The sequence below is a fragment of the Bufo bufo genome, chromosome 7 (genome assembly GCF_905171765.1).
Source record: "Bufo bufo chromosome 7, aBufBuf1.1, whole genome shotgun sequence".
Taxonomy (NCBI): Eukaryota; Metazoa; Chordata; class Amphibia; order Anura; family Bufonidae; genus Bufo; species Bufo bufo.
The window spans coordinates 210570777-210587042 of NC_053395.1; the positions used below are offsets into that span (position 1 = coordinate 210570777).

The window sequence follows — 16266 nt, forward strand, 5'->3', positions numbered from 1 at the left end:
CCACGCCATGACACTACCACCACCATGCTTCACTGATGAGGTGGTATGCTTAGGATCATGAGCAGTTCCTTTCCTTCTCCATACTCTTCTATTCCCATCACTCTGGTACAAGTTGATCTTGGTCTCATCTGTCCATAGGATGTTGTTCCAGAACTGTGAAGGCTTTTTTAGATGTCGTTTGGCAAACTCTAATCTGGCCTTCCTGTTTGAGGCTCACCAATGGTTTACATCTTGTGGTGAACCCTCTGTATTCACTCTGGTGAAGTCTTCTCTTGATTGTTGACTTTGACACACATACACCTACCTCCTGGAGAGTGTTCTTGATCTGGCCAACTGTTGTGAAGGGTGTTTTCTTCACCAGGGAAAGAATTCATCGGTCATCCACCACAGTTGTTTTCCGTGGTCTTCCGGGTCTTTTGGTGTTGCTGAGCTCACCGATGCGTTCCTTCTTTTTAAGAATGTTCCAAACAGTTGTTTTGGCCACGCCTAATGTTTTTGCTATCTCTCTGATGGGTTTGTTGTGTTTTTTCAGCCTAATGATGGCTTGCTTCACTGATAGTGACAGCTCTTTGGATCTCATCTTGAGAGTTGACAGCAACAGATAGCACACTTGAAATGAACTCTGGACCTTTTATCTGCTCATTGTAATTGGGATAATGAGGGAATAGCACACACCTGGCCATGGAACAGCTGAGAAGCCAATTGTCCCATTACTTTTGGTCACTTAACAAGTGGGAGGCACATATGTAAACTGTTGCAATTCCTACCCCGTTCACCTGATTTGGATGTAAATACCCTCAAATTAAAGCTGACAGTCTGCAGGTAAAGCACATCTTGTTCGCTTCATTTCAAATCCAGTGTGGTGGTGTATAGAGCCAAAAATGTTAGAATTGTGTCGATGTCCCAATATTTATGGACCTGACTGTATATATATATTTTTGGGATATCCCGCCCCATGTAGCAATATGGTTTAAAAGGCAGGTTTAAGGATTGCATTCTGAACTACTGATGAAAGAGCATGTAGTTCCAAAACAGGTTTGGTAACTTTTTGATGCAATCCAAAAGGACCCCCTAAGAGAATACAAACCAAGCTATATAACTATAATTTCCAACCTGAGGAGGTGACACAGTCCAGCCAGAACAAGCAACGTGAGATAAGGCACGGGACAGTTGGTCCAGTTGGAGCAGGCGCAAAGCTTAGAGCTCCAGGCACGCCAGATCGGGGAACAGGCAGAACAGCTGACACTTCGGATGCCACGTGGGACACCAAACCCAGCGAAGGCTGAATACACGGCCACATTACTCGGCATATGGGGAGTCCATCTCATGAAAGCACTACTTACACTGATCCTTTGAAGAGGTCTGAGTGGTAACATTAGCTGCTAGCAGCAGCAAAGTTTCTTTAATATTAGCATATATTTAGTGTTGGGCGAGCATGCTCGTCCAAAAAACATTTTGACTCGAGCATCACGATGCGATGCTCGAGTCTCCTCCCGCACGTTTGTTGGCTGCAGCTTTAGGCAGGGTTTAGTCTTGAAAGGTGTTAGAGACCCAAAAGTCCTTTTAAGGACTGTTGTTTTATCTGGCTGCAATAATATTATTAGTGCAACCTGCGCTAAATTGCGTGCAATTGTTTGGCCGCTGCTGACAGCGACACAACCTGTGTTACATCTGTTGTGTTACATTTGCGCATCCTAAATATCTGTGACATTCAGCACAATTGTTTGGCTGCTGCTGACAGCAACATTATCTGCGCCACATCTCCTGTATAACGTTTGCGCATCCTAAATATCTGTGACATTCAGTGCAATTTTTTCGCCGCTGGTGACAGCGACATTATCTGCACTACATCTCCTGTATAATGTTTGCGCATCCTAAATATCTGTGACATTCAGTTTGATTTTTTTGCCCCCAGTGACAGCGACATTACCTGCGCTACATCTCCTGTATAACGTTTGAGCATCCTAAATATTTGTGACATTCAGTTTAATTTATTTGCGCGTACACTTACAAAACCTGTGCTACTGTACATGTGACATACTTGCAAGCATATATACCATTTAATATGCTCAAGGTGAGCAGTAAGGCATAGGGAAGTGGCCGTGCTGCTGATGGTGCACGCAGAGGCCGTGGCCCTCGGCGCGGTTAAACTGTGCCTGCTGCCAGAGCACAAGAAACACACTCATCCACGATACCTAGCTTTATGTCCCAGTTTGCAGGGCGGCACAGGACACCACTCTCAAAGTCAGACCAGTGCGACCAGGTGGTCGGTTGGATTGCAGCAGATAATGCTTCCAGTCGGTTAAGCACCACCCTGTCTTCCACAAAGTCCAGTCTCAGTAGCCAAGAGTCTGGTCAACAGAATCCTCACCCTGATCCTCTTTCCTCCCACGATGTAGAGTCTTGGTGATCCCACACTCGGATATTCCGAGGAGCTCTTTTCATTGCCATTCCTTGATTTGGCCCTCTCGCCAAGCACGCTTAAAGAGGGATATGAGGAGAACTTGTGCACTGATTCCCAAACTTTTGAGCATCCACAATCAGAAAAAGACGGTGGGGAACGGCAATTAGTGTTTCACGAGGTGGATGATAATGAGACACAGTTGCCAATAAGTCAACAGCAATTAGTGTCTCAAGGGGTTAATGATGGGGATGAGACACAGTTGTCAATAAGTGAGGTTCTTGTTAGGTCAATAAGTCAGGAGGATGACCAGAGTGAGGAAGTGGACGAGGAGGTGGTGGTCGATGAAATCACTGACCCAGCTTTGGAAGGTGGCTAGCCGAGCGAGGACAGCAGTACAAAGGAGGAGGGATCCACAGCACCGCAACAGGCTGGAAGAGACAGTGGGGTGGCAAAAGGGAGAAGGCGGGCCACACCAAACAGGCCCGCAACTGTTTCATGGAGCACCCCCTTGCAGCAATCTCCCTTACAAAGGTGTTCCGAAGTATGGCGTTTTTTGGAGAAAAGTGCGGACGATAAAAGAATTGTCATTTAAAACCTGTGCCACACCAAAATGAGCAGGGGCATGAACACTAGCAACCTCACCACCACCAGCATGATCCGTCACATGGCATCAAAGCACCCTAATAGGTGGGCCGAACGCCTGGGTCCAGAATAAGTGTCTGTGCGTCACACCACTGCCTCCTCTTCCCGTGTGTTACGTGCTGGCTAATCCCCTGTCCAAGATGCAGGCCTGGATGCCTCCCGCCCTGCACCTGGACCTTTGCAAGCACCACCAGCTAGCACATCCACTTCTGTGTCCCAGCGCAGTGTACAGAGGTCCCTATCCCAGGGGCAAATACCCAGCCACCCACCCACAGGCCATAGCACTAAATGTGCACCTTTCCAAATTGCTGACCATGGAAATGTTGCCATTTAGGCTTGTGGACACAGAGGCTTTCCGCAGCCTGATGGCGGTGGCTGTCCTTCGTTACGCAGTCCCCAGCCGCCACTATTTTTCCCGGTGTTCCGTCCCCGTCTTACACCGCATGTGTCCTATAACATCACCCGTGCTCTGACCAATGCAGTTATTGGGAAGGTCCACTTAATAACTGAAACATGGAGAAGTGCTTTTGGCCAGGGACGCTACATTTCCCTGACGGCACTCTAGGTGAACGTTGTGGAGGCCAGGAGCGAGTCGTACCTTGGGATGGCACAGGTGCTAACGATGCCAAAGTTTGCGGGCCCTACTTCCATCACGATTTCTGCCACCACCTACATTAGTGGTTAGCATTCTGGGCTGTAATGTAGGAGGTTGTGAGTTTGTATCCCGCCAGAAACTTTTCAGAAATAGAGGCTAAATTAGATTTAAATACATGCTTGCCCAACACTACAGCAGGCCCTCGCCCCTAATGTTTTAGATTGTCAGATCAGCAGCAGGCCCTCGCCCCTAATGTTTTAAAGGGTCACCAGCAGGCCATCAATCATAATTTTTCAAGGCTGTGTATGATGCCCTCCTTTATGTGTAACAAAGGGTGTATTGGAGTGCCGATTCCTTGTAATGTTTGGCCGCCCTTTCACTTAATGCATAGGCTTTATAAGTGTAGGAGTCCCACTACCTGAACAATTGTACCACAATGTGAATGAGGCCCTCCTTTATGTGATATACAGGTTGTATCGGAGTGCCTCTTCCTTGTAATTTTTGGCAGCACTTGCACTTTATATACAAGCAAATATAAAGGAAAGAATGTTTCCTAACAATTTTTCCTCTAAAATCGTTTTTATCTTCGGTTCTGTGCGTATTATTGTCAGTCTGTAAAAGTGGCGTACTACTCGGACAACATCGTTCCCAGCAGCGACCTGGGAGTCCAAGATGCATCCAGACATCCTCCCCATGCTGTTCCCGAACCATTTCTGACCTTTTCCTATGAACCAGACACCCTCCCCTCTTCAGAGCAGGAGGTGCCTGGTTTAATGCTCGGGTTCTTCAATTGACTTCCATTGTGCTCTGGTGCTCGGTAGAGCACCCGAGCATCCCGATGTGTTCTACTCGAGCACCCGAGCACTTTGGTGCTCAATCAACTCTACACATATTCCATGGAATTAATCTAATTGTACATTATATCCAATACCATTTGGTCAAGTCGATTAATAAGGAGATATTTTTTATGTATTTGTATATATCTCAAGCCTTTCAATTGAGGATAACTGAGTACTGAGGACATTGTTTTACCATAAATTAAAGGGAACCTGTCATCAACTTTATGCTGCCCATACTAACAGCAGCTTAAAGTAGAGACAGGTGAGTTGATTTCAGCGGTCTGTCATCTAAAAGTTAAAAGTAAGTGGTTGCCGAGAACCAACATCACAATCATTGCAGACTGGGCCTGGAAAGAGTCACGGCCACCTGAGAAGAGACCTGGTCATGAATTCCTGCTCTCCCTGCCCTCCTGCTGATGACTGACAGTCTTCTACCTAGTTTTCTCCCTTTCTAGGAGAGAACTGCCAATCATCAGCGGATGGGTGGAGAGAGCAGGAGATTAGGAATAACCAGGACTCTTCTCAGGTAGATTTGACTCTTTTCCAGGCCTGGGCTGCAATGATTATGTTGCTGGTTCTCGGCAACCACTTACTTTTAGCTGATGAGTGACACACCGCTGAGATCAGCATTTCTGTCACTATTTTATGCTGCCCTCAGTGAGGTCAGCATAAAGTTGATGATAGGTTCCCTTTAACTGCTTTATTCATATATACAAATATCATTCAAAAACATCATTTGGAAACATCAAACTCAGATCATTGGAATACCTGATTTAATAACAGTGAAATAATCTATGAAATCATGATGAACTGATAAATATGTAAATCATTGAAATAATTGATCCAACAAATCATGAACAGTGATTGGTATTGCAATTAAGATGAACTGATATTGATTTTTATTTATTTATTTTTCTACATGTTTCCATAAATCATGTTTCAACTATCATCCTCAATTAATTATGTGTAGATAAAAAGTTACATGAACCGCATGTTTTAGTCATCATTAAATTAATTATGAAGTAGGAAGAAGACCATATATACATACAGTATATATTTATCTTCTTTATTCAAACCCTCAATTTCGATGATATAGGTTGTTAATTGCCAGTTAGGATCATTTTGGCACCTGCCAATATTTCTAATTTGTATATTCTATTGTTGTTTTTATCATTTTAATTTTAATTTTATTTGAATGTGTTGATATTGTGTGTTTATGTATTGTGGGGATACCCAATAAAAACGTTGATTCATAGTACAGTTCCGGGTGAGAGAATGCGTGTATAATTTTTTCTGGAGTGGATGTAGGAAATCATGGTGGATGAGCCACTAAACATACTGTAAATACTTATTACTAAATATTCCTGCCTGCCCCCATCCCAGCTTTGTGCTTGTTTCTAGCGTTGGGCGAATTAAAGTTAAACAAATTGACTTTGATCTGAATTTCAGGAAAAATTTGCTTCGCCATGAATAAGAATTTCCTGTCGCTTCTTAGTAACTAATAAATTTTTCCTGACATGGTGGTAAAAAAAAAATGACATACTCACCTCGTCTATTTGCTCACAGAGAGGCTGTCATGGCCATCTTGATTGAAGAAAACGTGCCAAATCTTACGTATGCGTATGTGCGATGTCACCACATTAGCGCGCTGGCGGGGTGTAGTGGCATCATCAGTGATGGCGTCACTGCGCCCAGCCAGCGTGATGACGTAGTGACGTCATCATGTCAGCGTATGGCCCAATTGACGTATTTTCTTTAATCAAGATGGCCGTGACAGCCACTCCGTGATCAGATGGATAAGATGAGTGTATGTATTTTTGTTTTGTTTTAATCCCTGATTAACCCCCTGAATGTGAATGTCAGCGTTGAACGCGGCATCTGAGGGGTTCAATGACAGGGGGGGCGCCACGATCACCGTTCCGCGTCATTGAGCCCGCTCCATACAATGGAATGCGAAGCACTTCTTCACAAATCAAATTTTTTGTCTAAGTTCGGTGAATTAGCCAAATCAAACTTTTCAAAGCTTCGCTCATCACTACTTGTTTCTAACACCATTGCATAGGTTGCCTGAGAAACATTTCACCAGTGGTTTCTCCATAGTAAATAGTTGGGAATCACATACTTATAGATTCTATCATAAAAGCAACAAGTTAGCAAATCCATATAATGAGGGGGGGGGGGGGGGGGACAAGGCTGTAGTAATAAGGGGTACTGAGGTAGCAGTCTCCCCCAACCCTGGTGCCTGAGAAGCCCTGCAGCCCCATTGCCACATAAGAAGACTTCAGCAGTGAGGAGGAGAGCCCAATAAAGATTTTGCATTGGGCTCTATGAGTTTCAAATTGGGGAAAATTGGGGAAATTCATTTTAAAGTGAAAAGGCGAACAGTAGTGTTGCCCAGTGCCAGACAATCGGTACAGCATTTTCATATTTTTCCCAAGGCCGGATGGAAAGTAAAGCAATGACTGATCGGTTGCTCTGAGCAGTTTCTACAGTATTCCGGATTCTCTTGTGTGACGCACTGGAATTCCATGAAATGTAGATCAGTACGTAAAATAAATGTACATGAACACATCAGACCTCATATCTCTGAGCCCAATTTTTGTATTTTTCAAAGCAAAAAAAAATAAATACTATTCTGGGGCTGCCTGGCGCGTTTACACAGCTCCATCTGTGCATATAACAGTGCCATTACAAAACCCAACATACCCAGCTGAACATCCTTCCTTACGCGCATGAGTAAACTTTGTTAATTTCCTTCCTGAATTATTTATTCTCAGTGTCGTTCCCTTGTAGCGTTCAGAGTACAGTACAAAAAAAGTATCACTGAGGGTCACTGAGCCCAGATGCCAAGCTGTTCACCAGCCCGTAATGTAGTGGTGCCATGTGCAGAGGTCTTTTTTTAGTAACTTACATCTAGAGATATTATTATTATTATTATTATTATTATTATTCATTTTTTAACCTATTCAATCGCTCGTTGATTCAGCATTACTCTCTGGTGCTCTTTGTTGACTTGTATGTGCCACTTTAGCCAATCACTGACCTCCGTGGTCTTCTGTCATACATTGCAGCCTCACCATTAAGGCCAGTGATTGGCTGCAGCAGTAACATGCATGTACGTTACTCTACGTCATTGCAGCAGGAAAATTAGCAAATACCAGACGGGACCACCACATCAGCAGTGCTGGAGCAGTGAAAAAATTAACAGGTGGGTACTTTTTTATTTTTTATCAATTTTCCTGGTCTTGGCACACTTTTAAAATCCTAATCAAAACCTATAAATCACAAGGATGGAGGTGACAACTTTTCCAGAGGAGGGGTCTCCTGTACTGAACCTTCGTCTATTAGCCAGAGAAGGAATTGGCTAAATGGAGTATCTGTCACTCTGGTGGATGCATCTTGTCCCGGTGTTATATGGACAGCCCATTCATTTTACTGAGGACCGTGTAATACTTCATTTGCCCTGTGGTGGCGCTGCAGAAAATTGGAACACTGACTGCTGAGATCCTTCTTATTTTACAGCTGATCGATGGGGATCTCATTATTGTCCTAAGATTTTTCTAATAAAAACAAATTTTCCAAGTGTAAAAACAAAACAAAAAACCTTTTAATATAATCATACCGTGTTTCTCGGAAAATAAGACAGGGTCTTATATAATTTTTTTCTCCGAAAAAAGGGTTAGGGCTTATTATCGGGGTAGGGCTTATTTTGGGTCCATGAACAACAGTCACATATTAATGCTTGGACAAAAAATCTAGATTTATTCAAATACAGTATAATCACAGTGGGTGGCACGGTACTACGGTATGATACCGGTACAGTACTCTGGCCGGCAATGCCACTCTTCTTTTTGGCACCATACGTACACTGCCCCTGAGCCCCTAGGCAGCAATGTGTACTGTACATTACCAGGGAGATTCGGCACGAGAGATGACAGGGTGCTGATTGGTGGAGCCTTGGGATGGAGCAGGACGCGCTCACCACCAATGAGCACCTCCAGCTCCAGCAGAGAGGAGAAGGACATCCTCCTGCTGCCTCATTCAGCTACGGTAGGGGTAAGTTAGAACGTGCGGGCTGGCGGCAGTACAGGGTAGAGAAGCCGCCCAGCCCGCCCAGCGATGTACCCGTTCGGTACCATAGATGGAAGTGCGGCTGCCGGCATAATTTTGCAATGATTGAAGCCGCCAGCCGCGATGTATGCGCGGGCTAGCGGCTTCACTGAAGGCTAAGTGTTGGCAGCCTTTGCTGCTGTACTGTAACTCCTGCCCGCCTCGGATCAGCTGGGATGGCACCGATGTCCTGCCCGCCCACCCTGGCAGCTCAGGAGCCATTAGTGAGCGCTCCTGAGCTGCTGAATCCATAAATATTAAATTCATCTAGGGCTTATTTTTGGAGTAGGGCTTATATTTAAGCCCTACTCCCAAAACCCTGCAAAGTAGGGCTAGGTCTTATTTTCGGGGTAGGTCTTATTTTCGGGGAAACACGGTAGTGCCCAAGTGCATTTCCACATTTCATTTTTAACACTGAGTTATTGCGGCACCATGCTTTGTCCCCACCCCTATGAATTGAGCATGTGTGCTCGTTTCTGGATATACTGTTTATGAGTTAACTCTTTATTCTCTATGGAGGAAATTTGTATTCCTGTTACCAAGTCTCTTATGATTTATCCTGGCAGCAGAGACATATGACACCAATGCAAAATCTCTGAAACCCCCGTGCCCTTTAAAGGTGTTGGTAAGGCTGTGGAAGACGTCTGGTAGCATCCAAAGGTCTATATGGCACTTTTTCCTCTTTTGCGCAACCTTTTGAGCTGAGCAGCCACATTTTTTCCTGAACGTTTCTGTAAATGGCATTTAGGGGGTGCCCGATGGAACATATTTGGGGAGGGGGGTCATTTTGTGTCTTAACATTCTTTAATTTATTCTGTTAATTTTATATCTTTTCAAAGTAATTTTCGTGCAATACATAGTTATCACAAGACAGGACTGCCAACTAATTATATACTTTACCATTCCTTCTAAGAAAACACATTAGTATCCAAGTACCTTGATGTCCGTCTTCGGTGGGATTGACCTTGGAGGTTTCCAGGATTTTTCCTTGCTAATGATATTTACATAAAATTTTCTTCCAGATATGTCTTCATATACTTCCCACTGGTCCAGAACCTGGACAGGGGGGCTCGTAGGACTCGGAGGCTCCAGGATGATATCTTTCAGTGTCTGCTATAATATCCAGGTAGTTTAGCAATGCTGGAAAACAAACATTCAGCGTCAAATAGGGGCTGTCGTCCCCCCCCCCCGACACGTCTGTTTTAGTAACAACTTACATTCCCTATGTGATAACAATTCTGGAACTTCTATTCTTACAACTCTATGTTGTGCTGTTCTATTATTCCTTCTAGAGGGAATTGCCAGCAGTCTGCAATGAAGGTCCAGATGGATGTCACCAGTTGGGGGTGTGTCCCTACACAGTTTGACATTGGCAGCACTGATTGGATAGTGTCAGCCTGTGCAGGGACACACCCCCAACTGGCAACACCCAGCTGGACCTTCATTGCAGACTGCTGGCAATTCATTCATAAACTACTTGCAGGAGTACTAGAGGAATGGCACAACATAGAGTGATAGCAACAGATGCTCCAGAATTGTTACTAAAACAGTCATGTTGGAAAAGGCGACAGGTGTGATCCAAGATACTTGAAAGGAACACTTTAGATAAAGTCTTATATAGTTATTCCTAGAGGAGAGGTATGAACAAGGCATTCCCAGAGCACCAAAAACAAAAGTCATACACTGCCCCCTTGTGCTAGATATTAGGGGGGCACCAACAGGCCGTATCTTTTCCATGGCTATGGTATTTAGATACAGGGCAAGGGCAGCAAGCTGCCCCTTTGCCCTGAATGAAGGAGAGCAGGGTTTGAAAAATATACAATATATTTCATGAGACAACCCCTTAAACTAATCAAATTAATATTTCACACTGGACCTAGTATTGAGGGAAGCAAAGCATTTGAAGCAGAATTTGGTCCAAAGTTTACGTGGTTACGGATCAGGTTTTTCTAAAATGGCGGCTGCACACTATTACAAAGTCAAAGTAAGAAGCCCGGGAACACGAGATCATCCATAATGCTGTGCAATTTGCAGGTAGCCATCCCCTGTCATGTCACAGCCCTATATTTTGCCGCATCCGTTCCGTTATGCCACAAAACATATCTGCATGGTTTCCGTATGCTATCCGTTTTTTGCGGATCACAAACGGAAACAGGAAGTTTGCTATCATTACTGTAATGTACTGTAATGTTTTCAAACATTAAACACACGGGCAAAGTGGGCATGGATCCGCAAAATACGGATGACATACGGATGTATTCCGTATGCATTCTGTATTTTTTCTGACCCATTGACTTGAATGGAGCCACAGACCGTGATTTGCGGACAATAATAGGACATGCACTTATTTTTTGCGGAACGGCCAAGAAAATGCAAACGGAGTCATTAACGTTGCTTTTGTGGACCCATTGAAGTGAATGGTTCTATTGTCCGCCAAAAAAACGGAATGGGCACGGAAAGAAAATATCTTTGTGTGCATGAGCCCTTATTGAGGGATCCACATGGGGTTATGACCAACCCTGTTGTGTATCCCTCGGTTTTATTGCTTTGAGGAAGGTGTTCCCGCTTCAATGCTGTGCACCATCTCTGGTACCATCACACAGGAGGACGGGGGCTGCTGCATACACGCTCCGGCTCCCCCGATCCCCGATCCATTTCCACCGGTCGCAGACATTAGTGCCGGGTGTCTGTTCTTTATAACAGCAGATACCCGGCGGCCACGGCACCCGCTGCACCTGCCATTTTTAAATTCCCGGCCGCCAAAGCAAATTTACTAGGGTTAACTTCCAAGCCTTCACACTGACATTGGGCCACTAAGTGGGAAGAATATGATTAGGCAGAGTGGCGCGGGTATACCTGGTTTATAGCAATTCATGAGAAATTCATTTGTAATGAATCAAATTTCTTGGCGAACTTTGGCAACTGCCAAATCAAATTTTTCAAAACTTCCCTCATCTCTAACTGGACCAGTCATATAAGCATCAGGGTCCGAGGGGCAGGTGTCCAACCCTTCTACTAAATGCTCGTGTAGGTGGCGATTTATTAATTAGGGGTGGTAATAATGTACATTTTTCCTAATTGCCAGTTGCTGTAGCTGAGATCATCAGAGCAGAATTACAGAAGCAAATGACTAATCCAGGAAACACGCATGGAATATTGCACAATATTGCCTACTCAGAAATTAAAAGTTCACAGCATGACTTGTCAAATGTACAGGGCCAAGTTTGATATTTGACTAAACTCCTCAGGCTATCACAGTGTACGATCTCTAAATTTACATAGGACTGCAAGTATACCTAATAACCATGCAAATTTAAATTGCAGACGGAACAGAAGTAGCAGTGGTGGCTATAAACTCTTCCATTTGTGAGTGAAGGTGGTTCACTATGTACTGTAGGTTTACCCGCCCTCCATGGTAAATAGTCTTGGCACTCAAAGCATAAGTTGTGCTTAATGATGAACTCACTCAACTACCCTGACAATTTCAGCTCCACTACATAAACAATGGCTCCCAAATAACAGAAAGTGGTAGAAGGAATATCAAAGACCATGCATAAAATATACAACATATAATATGATGCCATACTACATGTCTGCTGCGTATTCACTTACCCCGGGACGCCGATCGCCTTTTTTTCAGTGCAATATAAGTGAAAAACGAGCGGTTTTAACGTGACAGAGGAAATCACACTGATCACATGTAAAAAACAATCAAGAGGAATCTCTAACTGCTACTGATAGCAATGAAGGCTCTACTGTAAGAGGGTGAGATGCAAACACAACCACTTCCTGCTCTCTCTGTGCTTCACGTATTTCACTTCCACTTTATCTGCTTTGGGAGATGAAGAAGTTTTCGCCATGCTGCCGGCTGTAATCTACTGCCATATTATACGTCGTGTTCACACTGTGTCTGGTATCATGTTCTATGTGTGTTTTGTGGGACCCATGATGCAAGGAAGAATGCAGGATAAGCTTTATCTGATAAGCATATCCTCATACCCTACAGATATAGCACGGTTTGTGCGCTTTACGGCTGCTGCACTGAATGGGAGCTGCAGTACCTGGGGGTATTTGCAATTGTACATAGTTATGTATTGTAATTAGAGATGAGCGAATTGCATCCCACAAAGTGGAATTCGATATGAATTTCAGAAGAAATTCTATTCGCCTAGAAGCCGAATTTCCTCGTGCTTCGTGTCAGCAAATCGATTGAACCTGAAATAGTATAAAATACAAAAAAATTCTAACTTACCTCCTCCATTTGCTCGTGACGGGCCGCCAGCCTCCATCCTGCTTGAAGATCTCGGCCGAAATACCGTGTGGCGCGAGATAACATCATCACGCCGGCTGGCGTGATGACGTCATACAAGATGGCGGCGGCCATCCCGTTCTGAGCAAATAGAGGCGGTAAGTTAGATTTTTTTTTTTATTGTTAATTTTACACTCAGATGCCGCAATCATTTCTGAACGCGGCATCTGAGGGGTACAATGACGGTGGGGGGCGGCCCTATCTCAGCTCCCTGTCATTGCACCTGCTACTTACAAAAAATTTTCCTTCGTAACAAAGTAATTTGTCACGAAGAGAAAAAATGTTGTGAAATTCGGCGAATCAGCCAAATCTAACTTTTAAGAAATTCGCTCATCTCTAATTGTAATGTTATGCATTTTATTATTTTGTCTGTGCATTAGTGTTGGGCGAGCATGCTCGGCCGAACACTTTTTTACTCAAGCCGAACACCGTGTGTGCTCGATGTTCGAGTCTCCTCCCCACACGTTTGTTGGCTAAATGTGCGCGGAGGTACTGGCACTCACTGTAATGCCGTAGCCATGTTGGCTACTGGCATTACAGTGATTGGCTGGCCGGAACGCGTCATCGGGTGCTATATAGCACCTGATGACACGTGGTTCGGCTCAGTCTTAGTCAGGAAGAGCTGCAGCAGAAGGGAAAGGAATTGGTTTGTTTTTTTAGGCAGGGTTTACTGATGAAAGGTGTTAGACACCCAAAAGTCCTTTTAAGGACTATTGTTTTATCTGGCTGCCATAAACATTATTAGCGCAACCTGCGCTAAATTGCGTGCAATTGTTTGGCCGCTGCTGACAGTGACACAACCTCTGCTACATCTGTTGTGTTACATTTGTGCTATGAACTTCAGCGCAATTGTTTGGCCGCTGGTGACAGCAGCATTACTTGTGCTACATTTCCAGTATAACGTTAGTGCATCCGAAATATCAGTAACATTCAGTGTAATTTTATTCGCTGCTGGTGGCAACGACATTACCTGCGCTACATCTCCTGTATAACGTTTGCCCATAATAAATACCTAGTGACATTCAGTCAAATTTATTTGCGCATACACTTACAAAACCTGCGCTACTTTACGTGTGACATACTTGCAAACATATATACCATTTAATATACTGAAGGCGACCAGTAAGGGACGGGGAAGTGGCCGTGCTGCTGATGGTGCACGCAGAGGCTGTGGCCCTGTGCGTGGCAAAACTGTGTCTACTGCCAGAGCACAAGAAACACACTCATCCACGATACCAAGCTTCATGTCCCAGTTTTCAGGGTGGCGCAGGACACCACACTCGACGTCACACCAGTGTGACCAGGTGGTCGGTTGGATTGCAGCAGATAATGCTTCCAGTCGGTTAAGCACCACCCTATCTTCCACAAAGTCCAGTCTCAGTAGCTAAGAGTCTGGTCAACAGAATCCCCACTCTGATCCTCCTTCCTCCCACCATGGAGACTCTTGGCAAACAAATGATCCCACACTTGGATATTCCGAAAAGCTCTTTTCATTGCCATTCCTTGATTTGGCCCTCTTACCAAGCTCGCTTGAAGAGGTACATGAGGAGATATTGTGCACTGATTCCCAAACTCTTGAGCATCCACAGTCAGAAAAAGATGATGGTGGGGAACGGCAATTAGTGTTTCACGAGGTGGATGATTATGATGAGACACAGTTGCCAATAAGTCAACTGCAATTAGTGTCTCAAGAGATTGATGATGAGGATGAGACACAGTTGTCAATAAGTGAGGTTGTTGTTAGGTCAACAAGTCACAAGGATGACCAGAGTGAGGAAGTGGAAGAGGAGGAGGTGGACGATGAAATCACTGACACAACCTGGGAAGGTGGCAAGCTGAGCGAGGACAGCAGTACAAAGGGGGAGGGATCCGGAGCACCGCAACAGGCTGGAAGATGCAGTGGGGTGGCAAAAGGGAGAAGACGGGCCACACCAAACTGGCCCGTAACTGTTGACCAGAGCCCCCCATTTTCGGCAATCTCCCTTGCCAAGGGGTAGGTATTCCGCAGTCGGGCGCTTTTTTGAGGAAAGTGCGGACGATAAAAGAATTGTTATTTGCAACCTGTGCCGTACCAAAATGAGCAGGGGCGTGAACACTAGCAACCTCACCACCACCAGCATATCTGCCACATGGCATCAAAGCACCCTAATAGGTGGGCCGAATGCCTGGGTCCACAGTTGTAGCTGGCCAGCTAAGACCTGTCCTAGGTTTCTAATATAGCTTATATGTTTATACAGCTAAACCTGCCAATAACATTAATACAGTTCCTATGTTTGTGTGTTAAAGACAAAAGCAGAGTTATTTACAGTGACTTCATGTTTGGATGACATACAACTGTTATATTTTGTGTTTAAAGAAGCAAAAAAGATAATGTGCCTTTAAGATTCATTATATAATGTAAGGTGAGCTCAATGACACAGCAGACACAACAGAAAGCATAGAGTTAAACTGTTGTTGCTAAGCAGGAGTCTTGACCAATCCTAGCTAGCCTCACACAGCCCAGGAATTTTGACCAATTACAGCCAGCCTCACACAAAGCTTGTGTGGGAAATTCCCCTAGCAGGAGCTTGTCGAATCATTACACCAGAGGAGAGAAGCTGAACAGACATTCACTCCACTAAGAGCTGTGTTTTATGGAAGCAAGAGGCCAAAATAGGTATTTAAAACAGTTATATAATGTTCCTACTGTTAATATAGTGATTAGAACTGTATACTGAACTGGTTATATATATGTTTACTTACAGTTCCACCAATTGCATACAAACAAACTACTGAGCCATACATTCATACAATTGCAAACTACAAATTTCACAATCCAAATTCAAATTCCTTATTGCAATCCAAATTGCATACAACCATACCAGATCATACTCAACCAATGTTCTAATAGATACTGCTACTGCATACTGCAAATTGCGACCAAATTCACCAAGTAGAACTATTAGTTAGATCATAAAGTGCTAAAATAACTTAAAGCGAGAGTACAGATACTGAAGAGAGAAATATATCCACCATTTTATGTTGAATGACAAGATTGAACAGTTGAACCACCATCTTAGGCATACCGCCATTTTATGAATATTTATGCAACACATGGAATAAATAAGTACATGGAATAACTGCTGCGGAGGCAGCAGTGTTATATGAATAAAAGTTGAAGTTAATAAAGAAGTTATTTCAAGTATTTGGTGTGCTCTTTAAAACTACTGTTTCCATAGAACAGCGCTAGAGGAATTACAGAGTAACAAACAGTCTGGTTGGACCAAAAAGTCAGAGATATCAGAATTCTTCTCATGCCATAGCGCAAAAGGCACTTCATAGTGCTGCGCCTGCCACAACAATCAGTGTCTGCGGGTAACAGCACTGC

The 16266-nt window shown here is 44.1% G+C and overlaps 1 protein-coding gene across 1 annotated transcript in view; it reads right to left on the reverse strand.

The window, feature by feature from the left end:
• Positions 1-12335, reverse strand: part of ARHGAP15 (Rho GTPase activating protein 15) — an 842137-nt gene extending 829802 nt beyond the window's left edge. Inside the window, exons 1-2 of the mRNA XM_040440262.1 lie at positions 12203-12335; positions 9527-9730 (exon numbers count right to left, since the gene is read on the reverse strand). The gene's annotated coding sequence lies outside the window, so the exon portion shown is untranslated. The remainder of the gene's footprint in view (positions 1-9526; positions 9731-12202) is intronic.
• Between the last annotated feature and the right edge of the window lie 3931 nt (positions 12336-16266).